The following is a 17,285-nucleotide window of genomic DNA, read 5'->3' as shown; positions in this document are numbered from 1 at the left end:
GCTACTTGAGAGTGGCTCCAGGGCACGGTCCTCAAATTTGGCTCAAAATAAACTTCTTTCAAATATTTCAGGGCTTGGATTTTTTCCATCCACAGGTGCATCGCCCTTTCCCCGCCCGCCCCCCCCCCTCGGGTCAGAGCTTCAAGTGCGCCCATCCCCCAGTCGGTGCGCACCCACCCCATTCCTAATGGATGTGGATGCCCATCCCCTCCCCCCACCCGCCCGACACCCACCCGATGAAGGTGATTCCTCTCTGTCCACTTAGTGTCCATCCGTTCGTACCAATTTGCTGGTGAGCGCGCTCACGTGGTGCTCGTGTGTCCGTTCTTGGGACACCTGGCCTACTGGAACGGGTTCCAGCTCTGGCCAGGAGAACACGAGAGGCGCCCGCTCACCGCTGCTCCTCACAGCCGAATGGCACTCCGTGGTGTCCACGCGCCACACTTTATCAATGCACTCCTGGATGGATGGGCACTCGGGTCGCTTCCACATCTTTGCGATTGTGAATTGTGCCCTAACTGTAACCCTAACCCTTACCCAGCCCGTCTCCTCTGCCCCTGCCTGACGCGCTCCTCCCCGGCCAGGCCTGTCACTGTCCTGGGCCCCGGCCTGACCGGATCCTTCCCGCCCGGCCTGTCACCATCCTCTGCCCCTGCCTGACACCCTCCTCCCCGGCCGGGCCATCACATCGGCCCCTGCCTGACTGGCTCCTCCCCACCCGGCCCGTCACTGTCCTTGTCCTCGGCCCCTGCCTGACCGGCTCCTTCCGCCCGGCCTGTTACCATCCTCTGCCCCTGCCTGACATGCTCCTTCCTGCCCGGCCTCTCACCGTCCTCGGCCCCTGCCTGACCGGCTGCTCCGTCGCCTGGGCCTTCCAAGGGCATGGTGTGGACACTGCTTCCAGGAAGCCCTCCAGAAACCCAGCAGCAGGGTGGCCTCAGCAGTCTCCAGCAGCCATCCCTAAGTCGCCTGCAGGGGACGTGCCCCCGCTGTGCCGCAGGGGCCCAGCCTGGTGTCTTCCCTGAGGCCCTGCAGCTGCCGCTCCCCGCAAGGGGAGAGCCGTGGAGGTGGGGACCGCCTCCTGATGGGGACATACACGCAGCTCTCCACGTCAGATTCCGGGGCTCTCTGTCCTGCCTGAAGGCCCAGCTGGCCTGCGGGTCCTTAGAGTGGCAAAAACATCCGAAACTGAGATTGTGGGTCCGGTGGGTGTCTGCACTTTTGTGCTGGGCACCCCAGGGAGGCCCGGGTCTGGCTGGACAACGTGGTCTGCTGGGCGGGGGGTTTGGAGGAGAAACTGATGCTCTTTGCACTTTGGGTAGCAAGAGTCTGAGGTGTCCCTGAGCCCTGCGCCATGTCGGGGGGTGGGAGGCAGGGGGGGGGAGGAGCAGGAGGAAGAGGAGGAGGAGGAGGAGGAGGCGGTGTGAAGGGCCGGGCCTGCAGTCCTGTTCCCGGGGTGGCACGGCATGTGGCTTCTTCCACAGGCTGCTTGGCCTGGGCTCCCTGCACCTGGGCCTTTGGAGGACTGGCCCTGTGCTTGCCAACACTTCCTGCAGGGACCCAGAGCTGGGAGGTGGCATCTCTCAGCCCTGGGTCGGGCAGAGCCCCAGCGGGCCATGCCCACAACCTCTCTCAGCACCGGTCCCCCAGAAGGCTCCTTTGGGACCAGGATTCTCTTGCGGGTGACTCTTTAAGGTCTGGCCCCTGGATGGAGGGGCACCAGAAGTAGAGGAGCAGGAAGGGGAAGGGGGTGGCCATGCGAGGGGACACTTTGAGGCCAAGTCCCAGCTTCAGCCTGATCCTCCTGGGAACCCCACTCTGAGACAAGGAGCCGGGCTTCGCATTCCCACAGCAGCCAGTCGTGGGCTGAGGACACCTGGGGCGTTGGGAACTACCTGGCTTCTCCTTGGTTTAACATCTAGAGCTGCTTGTGAATTGTGCCGCCACACACATCCGAGTGCAGGTGTCTTCCGCACAGACTGCGGGCCTCGCTCTTCTGAATGCCGCTAGCTCGCCACCCACCCACGGGTGAACCTGGTCAGGGTGCTTTCTCTCGGGGGCAGACTCTGATCCGGGCGGGCTACCGGTGTCTCTGTTTGCTCGTTTCTTTCTTCCATTTCGGGAAAGGCTTCCTTGCTGGGTGTGGAAATCTCCTATGCCTTTCCTCGCCTATTCTGTCAGCTTTAAAATTCTCTTTCAGTTGCCACCCTCACAGATGGATTAGGAAACTCTTTCCGGTGCACTCATTAGTGAAATGACCTCAATGAAGCTCGAATCCAATATCTAATCGCCGATTTTTAGCGAGTCCACACGCCAGGGTGGTCGGGGTCCAATGCAGCCCCGGCCAGGCCCAGGCCCCTTGGACTTGGCCACAGGTGGACACAGAGCAGTGTCCCGGCCCCCAGGGTAGCGGTGCCGGCAGTTCTCCAAGGGCTTGGGCGTTTTCCAGAGGTAGGAGATGGAGGGGACTGATTTCTTCAGCGCCCCACAAACCATGCCACCCCACCCCACCCCACCCATGGGACACATCCCCAGAGAGAGACGTCCCATACACTCGCTCCCCTCCCCCTTGCACTGTGCCAGAGCCCTGGCCTGAGGGAATAGGCGGCAGCCCACCCACAAGGCAGGGGGCACAGCTGAAAGGGGTTTTGGGGGAGGGCGGCCCCTGGCTGGGGTCAAAGGGCGAGTGCCTGGCGCGTGTGCAGTCAGCGGCGGCGGTGGAGGCGGTGCCGGCAGCAGTGGTGACGCTCTAGGGGTGGGCAGCGGGTAGGTGAAGGAGGCCAGGCGAGGAGAGGAGGGGGGCTGGAAGTTCTCCACCTTGGCGGGTCCAGCCGGGGTGGTTCATCTTGGTGAGTGTGAGTGAGTGTGTGTGTGTGTGTGTATAGAGAGACAGCCCCCCCGCCCCGCCCCGCCCGTCACCCCCGTCCCTCGGAGCCCAACAGGCCCGGCCCGGCGCGGGGCCTGGGGCGGGAGGCGGCGGCGGGGAAGCGCAGAGAGGCTCGGCTTCTTGAGCGGGGCAGGGGCGCCCTCCGCCGCCATCTAGGGCCACACCACCCTGAACGCGCCCAACCTTGTCTGGTCTCGGAAGCTAAGCAGGGTCGGGCCTCGTTAGTACTTGGATGGGAGACCGCCCGGGAATACCGGGTGCCCTAGGCTTTTTTTCTTTTTCTTTTTTTTGCCTGTTGCTCTGTCCCCTTTCTGGGAGCGCGGCGGCGGCCCGGGGTGGGGGTCACCCCCACCCTCAGCGCCTGCCGCGGTGCCTGGCGCCCCAGCCCGCACCGTGGGGCCTCCTCTTGTCCCAAGCCGGGACACCGCCACCACGCGGCAGCATGCGTGGCATCTGGACTGTCAGGTCTCAGACCAAAGGTCTGCTCTGTGGGAACCGACATGCTGGAGGAAATCTTGAGAATCTGAGAGGGGAGGGAGTTCCAGAAGAAGGCCAGGATGTCATTTTGAGGGAGTATGTGACCAGAACTCGTCCCGTTGCTTTTGGGGTTCTATGGGCTACACGCAGGAATCTTTGGTGGTGGCACCTGATGTTGGGGGATCCGGAGTCACACCCAGACCTGCTCCACAGGCCTCCTTTTACTTTTCTCTTCGGATTCATTATTTTTAAAAAGTGTCTCTTACCTCTATTATTGCATTTTCTTTTCTCTCTCTTTTCAAGCAGATGATGGGAGTACAAGTATTAAGGTGACATGTGTTGCCCGTGCCCCCCTCCCCCCTGTGTTCTTATTCATTTACCTCTCATGTTGTTCCAGCGTATTGTGGGGGTACCAATGTTAAGGTCAGGTACGTTGCCCTCTCCAAGCCTCCCCCCTCGGGTCAGAGCTTCGAGTGCGCCCATCCCCCAGTCGGTGCGCACCCACCCCATTCCTAATGGAGGTGTATGCCCCTCCCCTCCCCCCACCCGCCTGACACCCACCCGATGAAGGTGATTCCTCTGTGTCCACTTAGTTGTCCACCAGTTCGTGCCAATTTTCTGGTTAGCGCGCGCACGTGGTGCTCGTGTGTCCATTCTTGGGATACTTACTTGGCTTACTGGGATGGGTTCCAGCTCTGGCCAGGAGAACATGAGAGGTGTCCTGTCACCACTGTCCGTCATAGCTGAATAGCACTCTGTGGTGTCCACGTGCCACATTTTATTAATCCACTCATGGATCGATGGGCACCCGGGTCGCTTCCACAAGTTTGCAATTGTGAATTGTGCCGCCACAGACACCCGATTGAAGGTGTCTTTTGCCTAGATTGCAGGCCTCGCTCTTCTGAATGCCACTTGGGACCCACGGGTGAACCTCGTCAGTGTAGTTTCTCTAGCGAGCAGACTCTGAACCGGGCAGCGCGCCGGTTTGTTTGTTTGCTACTTTCTTCCTTCCGTTTCGGGAAAGTCTTCTTTACTGGGTTTGGGAATTTCCTCTGCCTTCCCTCGCCTATTCTGCCAGCTTTAAAATTCTCTCTCAGTTGCCACCCTCACAAATGGATTAGGAAACTCTTTACATGCATTCATTAGTGAAATGACCTAAATGAACCTCGAATCCAATATCTAATCGCCCATTTTTAGCAAGTCCACACCCCAGGGTGGTTGGGGTCCAATCCACCCCCGGCCAGGCCCAGGCCCCTTGGACTGGGCCACAGGAGGACACAGAGTAGGGGCCTGGTCCCCACGGTAGCGGTGCCGGCAGTTCTCCAAAGGCTTGGTGGTTTTCCAGAGGTAGGAGACGGAGGGGACTGCTTTCTTCGGTGCCCCCGATACCACCCCACCTCACCCCACCCATGGCACACGTCCTGAGAGATGTCCCTACACTCGCTCCCCTCCCCCATGGGCTGTGCCCCAGCCCTGGCCTGGGCGGATAGGCGGCAGCCCACACTCATGGCGGGGGCGCAGCTGGAAGGGATTGTGTGGGAGAGCGGCCCCTGCGACGAAGGGGAGCGCCCTCGCGTGCACAGTCAGCAGCGGTGTGCTGGGGGTGGGGGCGGGTAGGTGAAGGAGGCGAGGTGAGGAGAGGAGGGGGGTTTGAAGGTCTCCACCTTGGGGGGTCCAGCCATGGAGGTGCATCTTGTGTGTGTGTGTGTGTGGACAGGCCCCTACCCCACCCCGCATGGCACCACCGTCCTGGGGAGCCCGTGGGACCCCCGCCGGCCAAAGAACTCAACAGGCAGGGCCCAGCCCGGCGGGGGGCCTGGGGCGGGAGGAGGCGGCGGGGAAGCGCAGAGAGGCTCGGCTTCTTGAGCGGGGCAGGGGCGCCCTCCGCCGTCTAGGGCCACACCACCCTGAACGCCCCCCATCTCGTCTGGTCTCGGAAGCTAAGCAGGGTCGGGCCTCGTTAGTACTTGGATGGGAGACCGCCTGGGAATACCGGGTGCCACAGGCTGCTGCTTTTTTTTTTTTTTTTGCCTCTTGTTCTGTCCCCTTTCTGGGAGCGCGGCGGCGGCCCGGGGTGGGGGTCACCCCCACCCTCAGCGCCCGCGCGGTGCCTGGCGCCCCAGCCCGCACCGTGGGGCCTCCTCTTGTCCCAAGCCGCGACACCGCCGCCACACGGCAGCATGCGTGCCATCTGGACTGTCAGGTCTCAGACCAAAGGTCTGCTCTGTGGGAACCGACATGCTGGAGGAAGTGCGGGCTAGGGATTCTGCAAAGAACCCAACAGACAGGATTCCTGCTCTCCTTCTGGTAACAACATCCGGGGTTCCAGAGGTGGTTGCCAGGGGAAGGGCTCTCTGAGGAGGTGACAACGGAGTAGAGACGTGGATGGAGCCTTCTTGGAGGATGGTGCAGACCCGAATCTGTTGCAGGATGCTGCAGTGTCACCATGTCCTGGGCGCAGGTTAGAAATGCAAAGTCTCCAAGCCCTGACCCTGGAGCGACTGGATCAGAACCTGATCTTTAAGGAGATCCCCAGCTGATTCGCGTACCCTTGAAAGATCGAGAGGCCCCGAGTTAAATCGCGTTTCCCCCCTCTGGGGCTTCCTACATGGGAGGAGAGATCCCCAAGCTCCCTCAAAGTCTTGTAGATTTCATGGGGATTTCACCATCCGCGCCCCCCAGTTTGGTTGTCACCCACACCTTTAGCCCTTTGCACCCGCTTGCCTTCTTCTCGATTCCTTTATTCTACTCGGGATTTAATTTTTTTAAACACCCCAGTTTTTTACAAAGCACGGCAGTAGAGTAAAAAACTGGAGTTTCTTTTCATACGAACTTATTTATTTGGGATTTTTTTTAATATTTCAAATTATTGATACATTCAAAGAGTCATTTTAATCTCTATAAATTTTTCATGATGGGATGTTTGTTGAAGCATTCACCCACACGAAGACCTGGTTTACATGCACATGTTTTGCAAATATAGATCGTCTCTCTTCTTCCTCCTTTGATTTTTCTGTTAGAACAAATGTCACAAGCTTTGTGTGTTTTTTTGTTAGGGTGAGGTGAGATTGTATGGAGCTTTCCATCTACACGTTGCTCTAACTTAGTGGATAATAATCCACCGCTGGGAGTTAGCGGACCATCTCTGAATTCTCCTACAAGATCATGTACTAGTTTCCTAATACATTTCACACGCGTTATCGGTTTTTCATTTTTTCTTTTTTTGGCGTTCTTTGTACGATATATGAATTTACAACACTGGCCTCAAGCCCCCAGAAAAACAACGTACACCACCATTTCAGAGTCTTCCTCATAAAACATTGCAGTGATCAGCTATCTCAACACCCCCCATACGCTTTGTATAGTTGGTCATGACCTTGGGTTTGAGAACTATGTGGCCCGACGTACGAGCTGCCCCCATGCTAACCGTGTCGAGTCACACTCGACATCCGAGTGCAAAGGGTTAGGTGGAAAATCTGGGGGGTGGGCGGGGGGGATTTCAGGGTTTCTAGAACAAGTGACAACGAACAGGCATGCATGTGTCTTGGAGAAGAGGGAGCTCACAATTGCCAGCACAAGGTCCCGCCTCCACCCCACGTGGGGCAGGGGTGGAGCGGCCGTGGTCCCGGCTCCCAACAGGTGGCTGAGCCTAGGAGAAGCATCCTCTCACGGTGGCCTCCAGGAATCCCACAGGGCTGGGGCTGTGGAGGGAATTTTCACTAAGAGGAGGATTAAGGCATCTTCGTGGACCATGGCCGGAACAACCTCATGAGTAACTGAGCACTTAGTGTGCTCCGAGACAAGGTAGCTTTCAGAGCGAGGCTAATTGGCCTTGCCTCTTTGCAACCAGTTTGTTCAGGGGAGACAAAAATGGCCACGTGTGTGGTGACAATTTGCTTTCTACGTGCCCAGGAACTGATGCACAACAACAGTCATCCCAAAACAACAGCAGCAATAACCAGTGCTTACTCTGGTCGGGTGCCACGCTTCCGTTGTTTAGACCAGGCGTCCTCAAACTTTTTAAACAGGGGGCCAGTCCACTGTCCCTCAGACCGTTGGAGGGCCGGACTATAGTTTAAAAAAAACAAACTATGAACAAATTCCTATGCACACTGCACATGTCTTATTTCGAAGTAAAAAAACAAACGGGCAAAAACACCCACGTGTGGCCCTCGGGCCGTAGTTTGAGGCCGCCTGGTTTAGAGCCATATTTATTTAATTCTCACCAGGTGTTACAAGGTAGATGTGATTGTTTTTCTGGTGCTGAGGGTTGTTAAATAAATTATCTTAGACCGCCCGGGTAGGGAGAACTGCTGGAATTTGGCTGCAAAATTGAATTTAGCTCATTTTCTTGTGATTCACTGTCTCTTACTACTTATTCTAAGGCAGTGGTCGCAAAGCCTTGAGTCAAATCCAGGTGTGGGTTGATCTGCGCAGCTTATTAAAGAAGGAGGCTTTTCTCTAGCAATACAATCCAGGTTTCCAGCTTCTCTTGAAAAATCTGAAGATGGGGTCACTTCGGGGCCACTTTTCTTACATGACAGTAACTGGCAGGACATGAGTAGTCTCTGTTTAGAGGGGCATGACCTTGGTTTCTCTCTTGTCTCCAACATTCAGGGACCTCTCCAAATATTTAGGCTACCTGCCAGGTACCGGAAATGATTGGAGTTTGTAGATCCTGAACGAGCCATCCTCATCTCTCCAAAAAAGGTTTCTAAAAATAGTTAAGCTTCTCCGGTAGTTACCGTTCTAAAAGCATGGAGGATGCCAGGCAAATGTTTGACATCCTTTGTACCTTATCATTTGTTACAGCCCTGGGCGAGGGGTGCAGTTATTGACACCCATTTTAATAGGTAAGGAAACTGAGTCTCAGAGAGGGTCAACTATCTGCCTGAGGTTGCACAGCCAACTAGTCAATGGTATTCTGACTTCAAAAGTCTGTGTTCTGGCCCAGGACTTCAAACATCACTTGCATGTGAATTACCAGGAGATCTTGTTCAAATTCAGATTCCAATTTTGTATGTTTGAGGTGGGGCCTGAGATTTTGTCTTTCTTTCTTTCTTCCTTCCTTCCTTCCTTCCTTCCTTCCTTCCTTCCTTCCTTCCTTCCTTCCTTCCTTCCTTCCTTCCTTCCTTCCTTTCTTTCTTTCTTTCTTTCTTTCTTTCTTTCTTTCTTTCTTTCTTTCTTCTTTCTTTTTTCCTTCCTTCCTTCCTTCCTTCCTTCCTTCCTTCCTTCCTTCCTTCCTTCCTTCCTTCCTTCCTTCCTTCCTTCCGTCTTTTCTTTTCCTTCTCTCTCTCTCTCTGTTTTTTTTCCTCCCTCCCTCCCTCCCTCCCTTCCTTCCTTCCTTCCTTCCTTCCTTCCTTCCTTCCTTCCTTCCTTCCTTCCTTCCTTCCTTTTTTATAGAGACAGACTAGAGTGCAGTGGCATGATCCTGGCTCACTATAACCTCAAACTCCCAGCCTCAATCCATCCTCCCATTTCAGCCTCCCAAGTACCGGAAGATGCCACAAAACCCGGCTAATTCTTTTACGTTTTTTCTAGAGATGGGATCTCACTATGTTGCCCAGGCTGGCATCAAATTCTCGGCCTCAAGCAATCCTCCCCCCTCGGCCTCTCAAAAGATTTTGCATTTCTAACAAGCTTGAGGACTGGTCTATGGACCAGTCCTCAAGCTTGAATAGTGAGGGTCTAGGTCATGGTCAGTAAACTGGGCCAGCTGGTCAAACTTGACCCTTCACCTGTTTTGTGTGGTTCACAAGGTGCATTTTTAAGTGGTTGGGGGAAAAAATCGAAAGAAGAATAATATTTCATGATGCATGAAAATTATACAACATGCAGATTTTGGTGCCCATAAATGAGGTATTATCCGAACAAAGTCACGCCTGTTTGTTTACATCTTATTTCTGGGCTGTTTTGGTGCTGCAATGGTGCAGCTGGTAGCTGGAGCTGAGATTGTTTGGCTCGGAAACCCTAAAACATGAAGTATCTGGCTCGTTGCAAAAAATGTTTGCTGACCCCTGGTCTATACCACTATCTAGGGCAGGGGTCCTCAAGCTTTGTAAACAGGGGGCCAGTTCACTGTCCCTCGGGCCATTGGAGAGTGTGCACTGTGGGCCTGGGACCAGTCGGCTGCTAAGCAGGACAGGCAGTGGCAGCAAAAACACCCGGTGGCTGCATAAATGTGCTAAGTGGCCTGCATGTGGCCCTCGGGCCGTTTGATGACGCCTGCTCTAGGGCAATATGCAAGCAGCTTCTCTCGGTTTAGAGTAAAAGAGTCTGAGAATCTTCTGGAATCGGGGCTGGAGGACACATCCCCTCCAACCTGGATGTGAGCTCTGGTCAAATCAAAGGCAGCCAAAGAACCAGGGTGTGGATCAAAGCGATCTCTTACAGGGCACGAGCTGAAGAGGCTCGCAAGACTGGATCAATGAACCTCCCGGGGCTTCTAAGCCCCCTTGTAATCCCTTTAACGTTTCGGCTTTGCAGATAAATGCAGATCGGACTGGAGCATTAAAAGGCGGGCTCTCCGATCCAGCTTCCTGGAGTCCCAGTTTGATGGGCAGCTGACAAGGGAAGCCCAGAGCAGGGGGGAGCGTTGCGAGTGTGCTGTGATTATGCAGAGCGGTTGGTCTCCAGACGACGGGACACTTTTGGTCATGGTGCAGTCGCTCGCTGCAGAGGCAGGACTGGCTGGGGCAGCCAAGGCTGCTCCCTGAAAAGCATCTTTCCTCAGTTGCCCTGGCGATTGTGTTGATGCACAACTGAGGCAGTAATTCAGGGTGACCCTGGCCCGGCTTCCTTCAGCGGGTTGTAATTTGGCCAAAGAAGTGGGTTCCCACCGATTATTTTGCTTGGGCTGGAAAACACTCTGTCTAAATCAACTGACTTGCCAAGAAAAGGGAAAACAAGAGAAAGAGAAAAAGAAAGAGAGGGAAAGATTTATGCCTAGAAATTTAAGGCAGGGAGAAAGACGCTTAGCCAGCTAAGAAGGTCCCTGATCATGGCATTTAATAATATACTTGATAGAAGATACAATATCTCATAGGGTTTTCCTCTAGACCAGGGGTCCTCAAACTTTGTAAACAGGGGGGACCAGGTCACTGTCCCTCAGACTGTTGGAGAGTGCGCACTGTGGGCCCGGGACAAGTCGGCTGCTAAGCAGGACAGGCAGCGGCGGCAAAGACACTGGGCGGGCCGGATAAACAAAGACACTGGGCGGGCCAGATAAATGTTCTTGGCAGCCCACGGGCCATAGTTTGAGGACGCCTGCTCTAGAGGAAATATATCAGTTTATCCAAATATATCAATATTAATCTCTCTGTTTTTTTTTTAAAAAATAGACACAGCTATTATAGAAGATACAAAATCTCTCTCTCGCACACATCCGCATATAAAACATACATATCACAGAGAGGAAAATACTTCTTAGCTGTACCTTCTAGACTGGGAGTCGGCAAACCAGCTGGTGGGCCCAAAATTAGCTTGCTACCTGTTTTGTATAGCATGCTGGCTAAAAATGGTTTTCACATTTTTAAATGGTTGAAGCAAAATCAGAAGAAGAGTCACATTTTGTGGCATGTGAAAACTGCACAAAACCTCATTTTCAAAGTCCATAAATAAAGTTGCATGGGAACGCAGCCATGCTCATTCATGTAGTGGCATCTGAGGCTGCTCTGGCAATGGCTGAGTGGTGGAGACAGGACTTATGTCCCACAAAACTGAAGCATTTGCTACCTGGCTCTATAGCAAAGCAGTTTGCTGACCCCTAAGCTGGAGCCATGTGTTTCCTTAGATTCAATCAAATTATTTCTTAATATTACTTTCCAGGCCAGGCGCGGTGGCTCACGCCTGTCATCCTAGCACTCTGGGAGGCCGAGGCGGGAGGATCGCTCAAGGTCAGGAGTTCGAAACCAGCCTGAGCAAGAGCGAGACACCGTCTCTACTAAAAATAGAAAGAAATTAATTGGCCAGCTAAAAATATATAGAAAACATTAGCCGGGCATGGTGGCGCATGCCTGTAGTCCCAGCTACTCGGGAGGCTGAGGCAGGAGGATCGCTTGAGCCCAGGAGTTTGAGGTTGCTGTGAGCGAGGCTGATGCCACGGCACTCTAGCCCAGGCAACAGAGTGAGACTCTGTCCCACCCCTCAAAAAAAAAAAATTACAGAAAATGTGCATTCTACATACTGTCTTTTACAGCTTACTTTTGTCATACTTAGAAATACTTTGGAGATATCCTTCCATGTCAGTCTATAAAGGGCTAAAAGGCCTAATACATTTCTTAGCTTTTAGAATCCATTGTGTGGATTCTCACTGAGTCAAAAATTTCTCCATTCATGGCCACTTTGGTGATTTTCCATTGTTCCCAATTATATACTACAGGACACTAGCTTTTCTTACGCTACAACATGCCTGTGTGCATTTACCCAATTTTATGTTTCTGTGGGGTAGTTGCAATTGCTAGATCAGAGGATAGTCACATTTAAAATTTTAAGAGCTCTTGCCAAATTGGCCTCCAAAATAATGGTGCCCGTTTCTAGCCCCTTTCTTTTAAAAATTGAGCGTATCTGTGTGCTCTTTGGGCTGAAGCTTGGAAATATCTCAGCTTATACAGCAACCTGGTAATTAATTCTTATTGAATTACCCTGAGTGACAATTTATGCCTTACGAATAGTGAGAAAACAACAGAGTATCAATGTCAGTCATTGTTTTTCTTTTCAAAATAAATGTTACTTGTTTTTAATCATAAAAAATGATGCCCACACACACTCTGTTGGAAGGTTGCCATTCATCCTAACGCTTTTGTAGTTTAAGGTTTGTGAGATGAGGGAGAACCTAATAAATTTGTTATTTTGTGGTCTCTTGGTTCAACAAGCTCAAGGGTTTCCCTTTAACCCTGTGATTAATGAGTATCCCAGAGGGATTTCTCTACGGAGAGAAGGAGGATTCCCTAATGGGAATGATTCCCAGATCTTGAGATTTTTAAGATCAAAGAGATTCTACCGTGGGGATGATCTCTGGGGAGAAATGTGTATTTCCAGCCAGTGTTGTAGAAATTTCTATGAAGCTTGTAGAGGCTTATATGGGAGCATTATAAATGAGAAGTTAAAAAGACAGGTTTTGAAGACAGATTGCTGGGATTGTGGTTTTTTGTTCTGTCTTTTACTAGCCAAATGGCCTTGGGCAATTGACTTAACTCCAGCCTCGGTTTTCCGATCCGAGAAATGGGGATGCCATTACTTGTCTTGTGAGGTTGTTTTGGGGCAACGCATGTCATGTCTCCCCACCCCCCACTGTGCATGGCTGATAGCTGGCCTTGATGTTATTAATAGTAGTTGCTTGTGCTTTCAAGAGGAGTTTAATAGAAACAGGACATGATAAAGGAGTAAGAAGATCTGAATTCAAGACCCTGGAAATTGTAGGTCATGTCATGGATAATAAGTCACTTCCTTATCATGGGCCAAAGCCCTTCATTAGTTAAATGGGAGTGATGATTCTTGTCTCATGGACTAAAGCAGAAGAGATAGAATGGAGCCCCTCCTTACGTGGGACTTCAGGTTCTAAAGGAATGAAACTCCTGGCAGAATAGTACATTCATATTGCATGTCACACGCTCACCTAGTGGCTCATGCGCTTAAGGTGACTAGCGTTTGGTAGAATTGGACCCTAAACCCTCACGATCTCTTTGCCTAAGCGAAATATGCACATGATGTTTATAAAAACGGTTTGCAAGCTATAAGAGGAAGGTAACTTTCAAATTCTGCCCCTGGGATCAGTGTATGAAAAGGGGCTTGTGGCTGGGCAAGGTAGCTCACGCCTGTCATCCTAGCACTCTGGGAGGCCGAGGCGGGAGGATCACTCAAGGTCAGGAGTTCGAAACCAGCCTGAGCAAGAGCGAGACCCCGTCTCTACTAAAAATAGAAACAAATCAATTGGCCAACTAAAAATATATAGAGAAAATCAGCTGGGCATGGAGGCGCATACCTGTAGTCCCAGCTACTCGGGAGGCTGAGGCAGGATCGCTTGAGCTCAGGAGTTGGAGGTTGCTGTGAGCGAGGCTAATGCCTCGGCACTCTAGCCTGGGCGACAGAGTGAAACTCTGTCTCAAAAAAAAAATGGGGGGCTTCTTTTGGGTTCTGTGTCTCACCGATTAGACAGTGAGAAATTCACATCCAAGTTGAGAATCACACAGCATTAAGGAAATTCTTCATCAGTGTCACCGTCGCCTGCTTAATAAGTATGAGTTTTTGTGGCCATGCTAAACAAATGTAAATGCATTTAAAGATCACAAGTGCTTAAGGAGAAGCTCACTCTTCTGAGGCCTGAGAAATAAGGATCTTTGTGCAATATTTGAACCTGAGATCATACCCTGGAAACTCCTGAGATTAGATCTGGCCTGTAGGTGTATTTTGTTAGCATTGCGCAAGATCTTACATTTTGAATTACCATGTTTCCCTGAAAATAAGACAGGATCTTATATTTAGTTTTCCTCAAGAATTATCTTCCTCAAGAAGATGTTTTTGTTTTTTTTTTTAAGTACGGTACAACCATCTACATTGATTCAAATAGAGTGAAGTCGTCTTCTTCTGGAACATCATCCTCACTCTCCAAACCCTGGATTCCATCCTGAATGTCTTGCGACTCTATTTCTTTTAGAACCATTGGCCCCAATCTCTCATGTGGAGCCATAGAGCTCTCACGGGGTAGATGAGAACGGCTGCTCGTGTTCTTTCCCACTCTGCAACGACATGCATGGGTTGTGCAGATGCACTGCGTAGCCACGCCCATCACTAGGGCTTATTTTCATAGCCACGCCCAGCACCAGGGCTTATTTCCATAGCCACGCCCAGCACCAGGGCTTATTTCCATAGCCACGCCCATCTCTAGAGTTTATTTTCATAGCCAAGCCCATCACCAGGGCTTATTTTCATAGCCACGCCTACCACTAGGGCTTATTTTCATAGCCACGCCCAGCACTAGGGCTTATTTTCATAGCCACACCCATCACCAGGGCTTATTTTCATAGCCACGCCCAGCACTAGGGCTTATTTTCATAGCCACGCCCAGCACTAGGGCTTATTTTCGGGGTGGGGCTTCTATTGTGCACATGCTTAGACATCCTGCTGGGGCTTATTTTATGGGTAGGTCTTATTTTCGGGGAAACACGGTCGTTCCCAGCCTTTATGATTTTGTATAAAAAAATTCAGATCTGGGCTTCCCCTGGGAAAATGAAAAGACTATCTTTGTTGACTCTGGTCTTGCATTTCTTCTTTCCTTTTGGAAAGAATGTGTATCCATCATTGTCACTGTCCCCACCATTCCCCGTTCCCCACCTTGCCCTGGCCGGGATCACCATCAGAGTTGGTGGCTACGGAAAGGCAGTGAGTGATCGATCGCACGTGGCCTGCAGGATGGTGGGAGTGGCGGCTTAGCAAGCAGTGGCCCAGCTCGGGGACGGCCCTGCCGGGCGAGCCATCCAAGCGAGCAGCCAAGTCCTCCCTGCCTTGGCCACACTCCCGGGAGGAGCTCCCGTTGTTTCATTTATGTATTTTTATTTCCCAGTTTTATTGGGGGCCATCGGGGAAGGGGGGCCTCCTCCCTGCCAACAGCGGTGCTCACAGTTTCTTCGGCCTCTGCAAGCTGGGGCCCTGGGGGTGGCTGGGCTCACCGGGCACGTGGGTGGCTGTAGGGTGCAGCCTGGCAGGTCACAATGACATAGCTGGTATAGGGTCAGGGGTCCTCAAACTTTGTAAACAGGGGGCCAGTCCACTGTCCCCCAGACCATTGGAGAGTGCACACTGTGGGCCCGGGACGAGCCGGCTGCTAAGCAGGACAGGCAGCAGCGGCAAAAACACCCAGTGGCAGTCCGGATAAATGTGCTAGGCGGCCCGCATGTGGCCCAAGGGCCATAGTTTGAGGACGCCTGGTGCAGGGGCCGAGGGGAGGGGGCAGAATTATAATGAGGTCCCCAGTGAAGGACATGACCAGCACTGGCTCCTTGGTTCAGGCGTTCTTGAGGACGGCAGAGGTGTCACCGCCCTCCCGGCCTGGTGGCAGTGGTGGCAGCCAGGAGCTGACGTGATCGGGCACCAGCTGCATGCGTAGCTTTGCTCATGTGTTTCTCTCCATGTCCTGCTGAAAGCAGCCTCCTTCCTGGGGCTCCTCTTTTATCCTCCACTTTTCTAGTTTTTATTTTATTTTATTTTTTGAGACAGAGTCTCACTCTGTCACCCGGGCTAGAGTGAGTGCCATGGCATCAGCCTAGCTCACAGCAAACTCAATATCCTGGGCTCAAGCAATCCTCCTGCCTCAGCCTCCTGAGTGGCTGGGACTACAGGCATGTGCCACCATGCCCGGCTCATTTTTGTTCATTATATTTTTAGTTGGCCAATTAATTTCTATGTATTTTTTTAGTAGAGACGGGGTCTCGCTCTTGCTCAGGCTGGTCTCAAACTCCTGAACTGGAGCTATCCTCCCGCCTCGGCCTCCCAGAGTGCTAGGATGACAGGTGCGAGCCACCACGCCCGGCCTGTCCTCCACTTTTTTAAAGACAAGGAAACAGGGAAGTTAGATAACATGCCCTGGTCCACACAGGACTAAATAGTGGAGTCAAGGCATGAAATCGGGTTTTTGGGGGTTCAAGATGACAAGTTCTTGGTTCTCGGTTGCGACAGAGATCTGGCATTTTTTTTTGACTCTCCTGGGTGTAAATAGAAAGCTGTAGCTTGGGGGAAATATAGTCTTGCATTCTGTATGGCTTGGGCATGAGATCGGACCAGTGTCTGCCAGGAACAGGGTGTCTGAAGACCCCTGGGCTAGTTGGTTTATTTGAGGCTGGGGTCTTAAGAGTGAAATGCCTGTCTCTCAAATCAGAGTACGTGGTGTCCAGCTTACCGAGGTATCAGAAAGATGCAGCATAGTGAGAAAGCGAATCAAATGCAACTCGATTTCCGGTTACTCAGGAGGCCACTTGCAGTTTTCTAATCAGATCTTCCAAATCCTCTGTTCACCATGCAAAAAAATGTGGCGTTAAATTGCGCCGAATGGGACAGATCGTGAAAGGAGCTGCTGCTTTTTTTTTTTTGAGACAGAGTCTCACTCTGTCACCCAGGTGTGAGTGAGTGCCGTGGCGTCAGCCTCACTCACAGCAACCTCAAACTCCTGAGCTCAAGCCATCCTCCTGCCTCAGCCTCCCGAGTAGCTGGGACTACAGGCATGCACCACCATGCCCGGCTAATTTTTTCTATGTATTTGTAGTTGGCCAATTAATTTCTTTCTATTTTTAGTAGAGATGGGGTCTCGCTCTTGCTCAGGCTGGTTTCGAATTCCTGACCTTGAGCGATCCTCCCGCCTCGGCCTCCCAGAGTGCTAGGATGACAGGTGTCAGCCACTATGACCGGCTGATTTTTTCTATATATTTTTAGTTGGCCAATTAATTTCTTTCTATTTATAGTAGAGATGGGGTCTTGCTCTTGCTCAGGCTGGTTTGAACTCCTGACCTTGAGCGATCCTCCCACCTCGGCCTCCCAGAGTGCCCGGATGACAGGCGTGAACCACCGCACCCAGCTGGGGGCTGCTTCTTTGGAAATGCCATTCGCCTAACGTTCCCTAGAAGAAAACGCCCCAAAAGGGATCAGTGGAGGGATGGAGTTTGCAGTTCTTCCAACCGAGGCCAACTGCACATCAACAAGCATAAAAACAAACAAGAAGGTCATCATCCGGACTTTGGACCCAAGCGTTTGAATATGCGACCTCCAATGCTTTAGGGTTATTGCTGCCACCCACGTTGGCAAAAGAGACTGGAGCAAAAGCACTTTTGGCCGTTGGAAGGCGTTTAATGAGGGCGTTTTTTGATTTTATGTTTGGTAAACCTCTTGGTGATGCGGAAATTGCTTTCACAGTTCTTAAAACATTGGCTCGTTA

General features: G+C 52.0%; 2 pseudogenes; both read left to right on the top strand.

Annotated features, from left to right (window-relative positions):
* Positions 1-3,037: 3,037 nt before the first annotated feature.
* LOC142866538 (uncharacterized) lies at positions 3,038-3,156 on the top strand (annotated as a pseudogene).
* Positions 3,157-5,253: 2,097 nt separating this feature from the next.
* On the top strand, positions 5,254-5,372 carry LOC142866586 (uncharacterized; annotated as a pseudogene).
* The last annotated feature ends 11,913 nt before the right edge of the window (positions 5,373-17,285 follow it).

The sequence above is a fragment of the Microcebus murinus genome, unplaced genomic scaffold (assembly GCF_040939455.1).
Source record: "Microcebus murinus isolate Inina unplaced genomic scaffold, M.murinus_Inina_mat1.0 scaf006_hap2_Mmur4.0, whole genome shotgun sequence".
Lineage (NCBI taxonomy): Eukaryota > Metazoa > Chordata > Mammalia > Primates > Cheirogaleidae > Microcebus > Microcebus murinus.
This window is presented reverse-complemented; position numbering and strand designations above follow the sequence as displayed.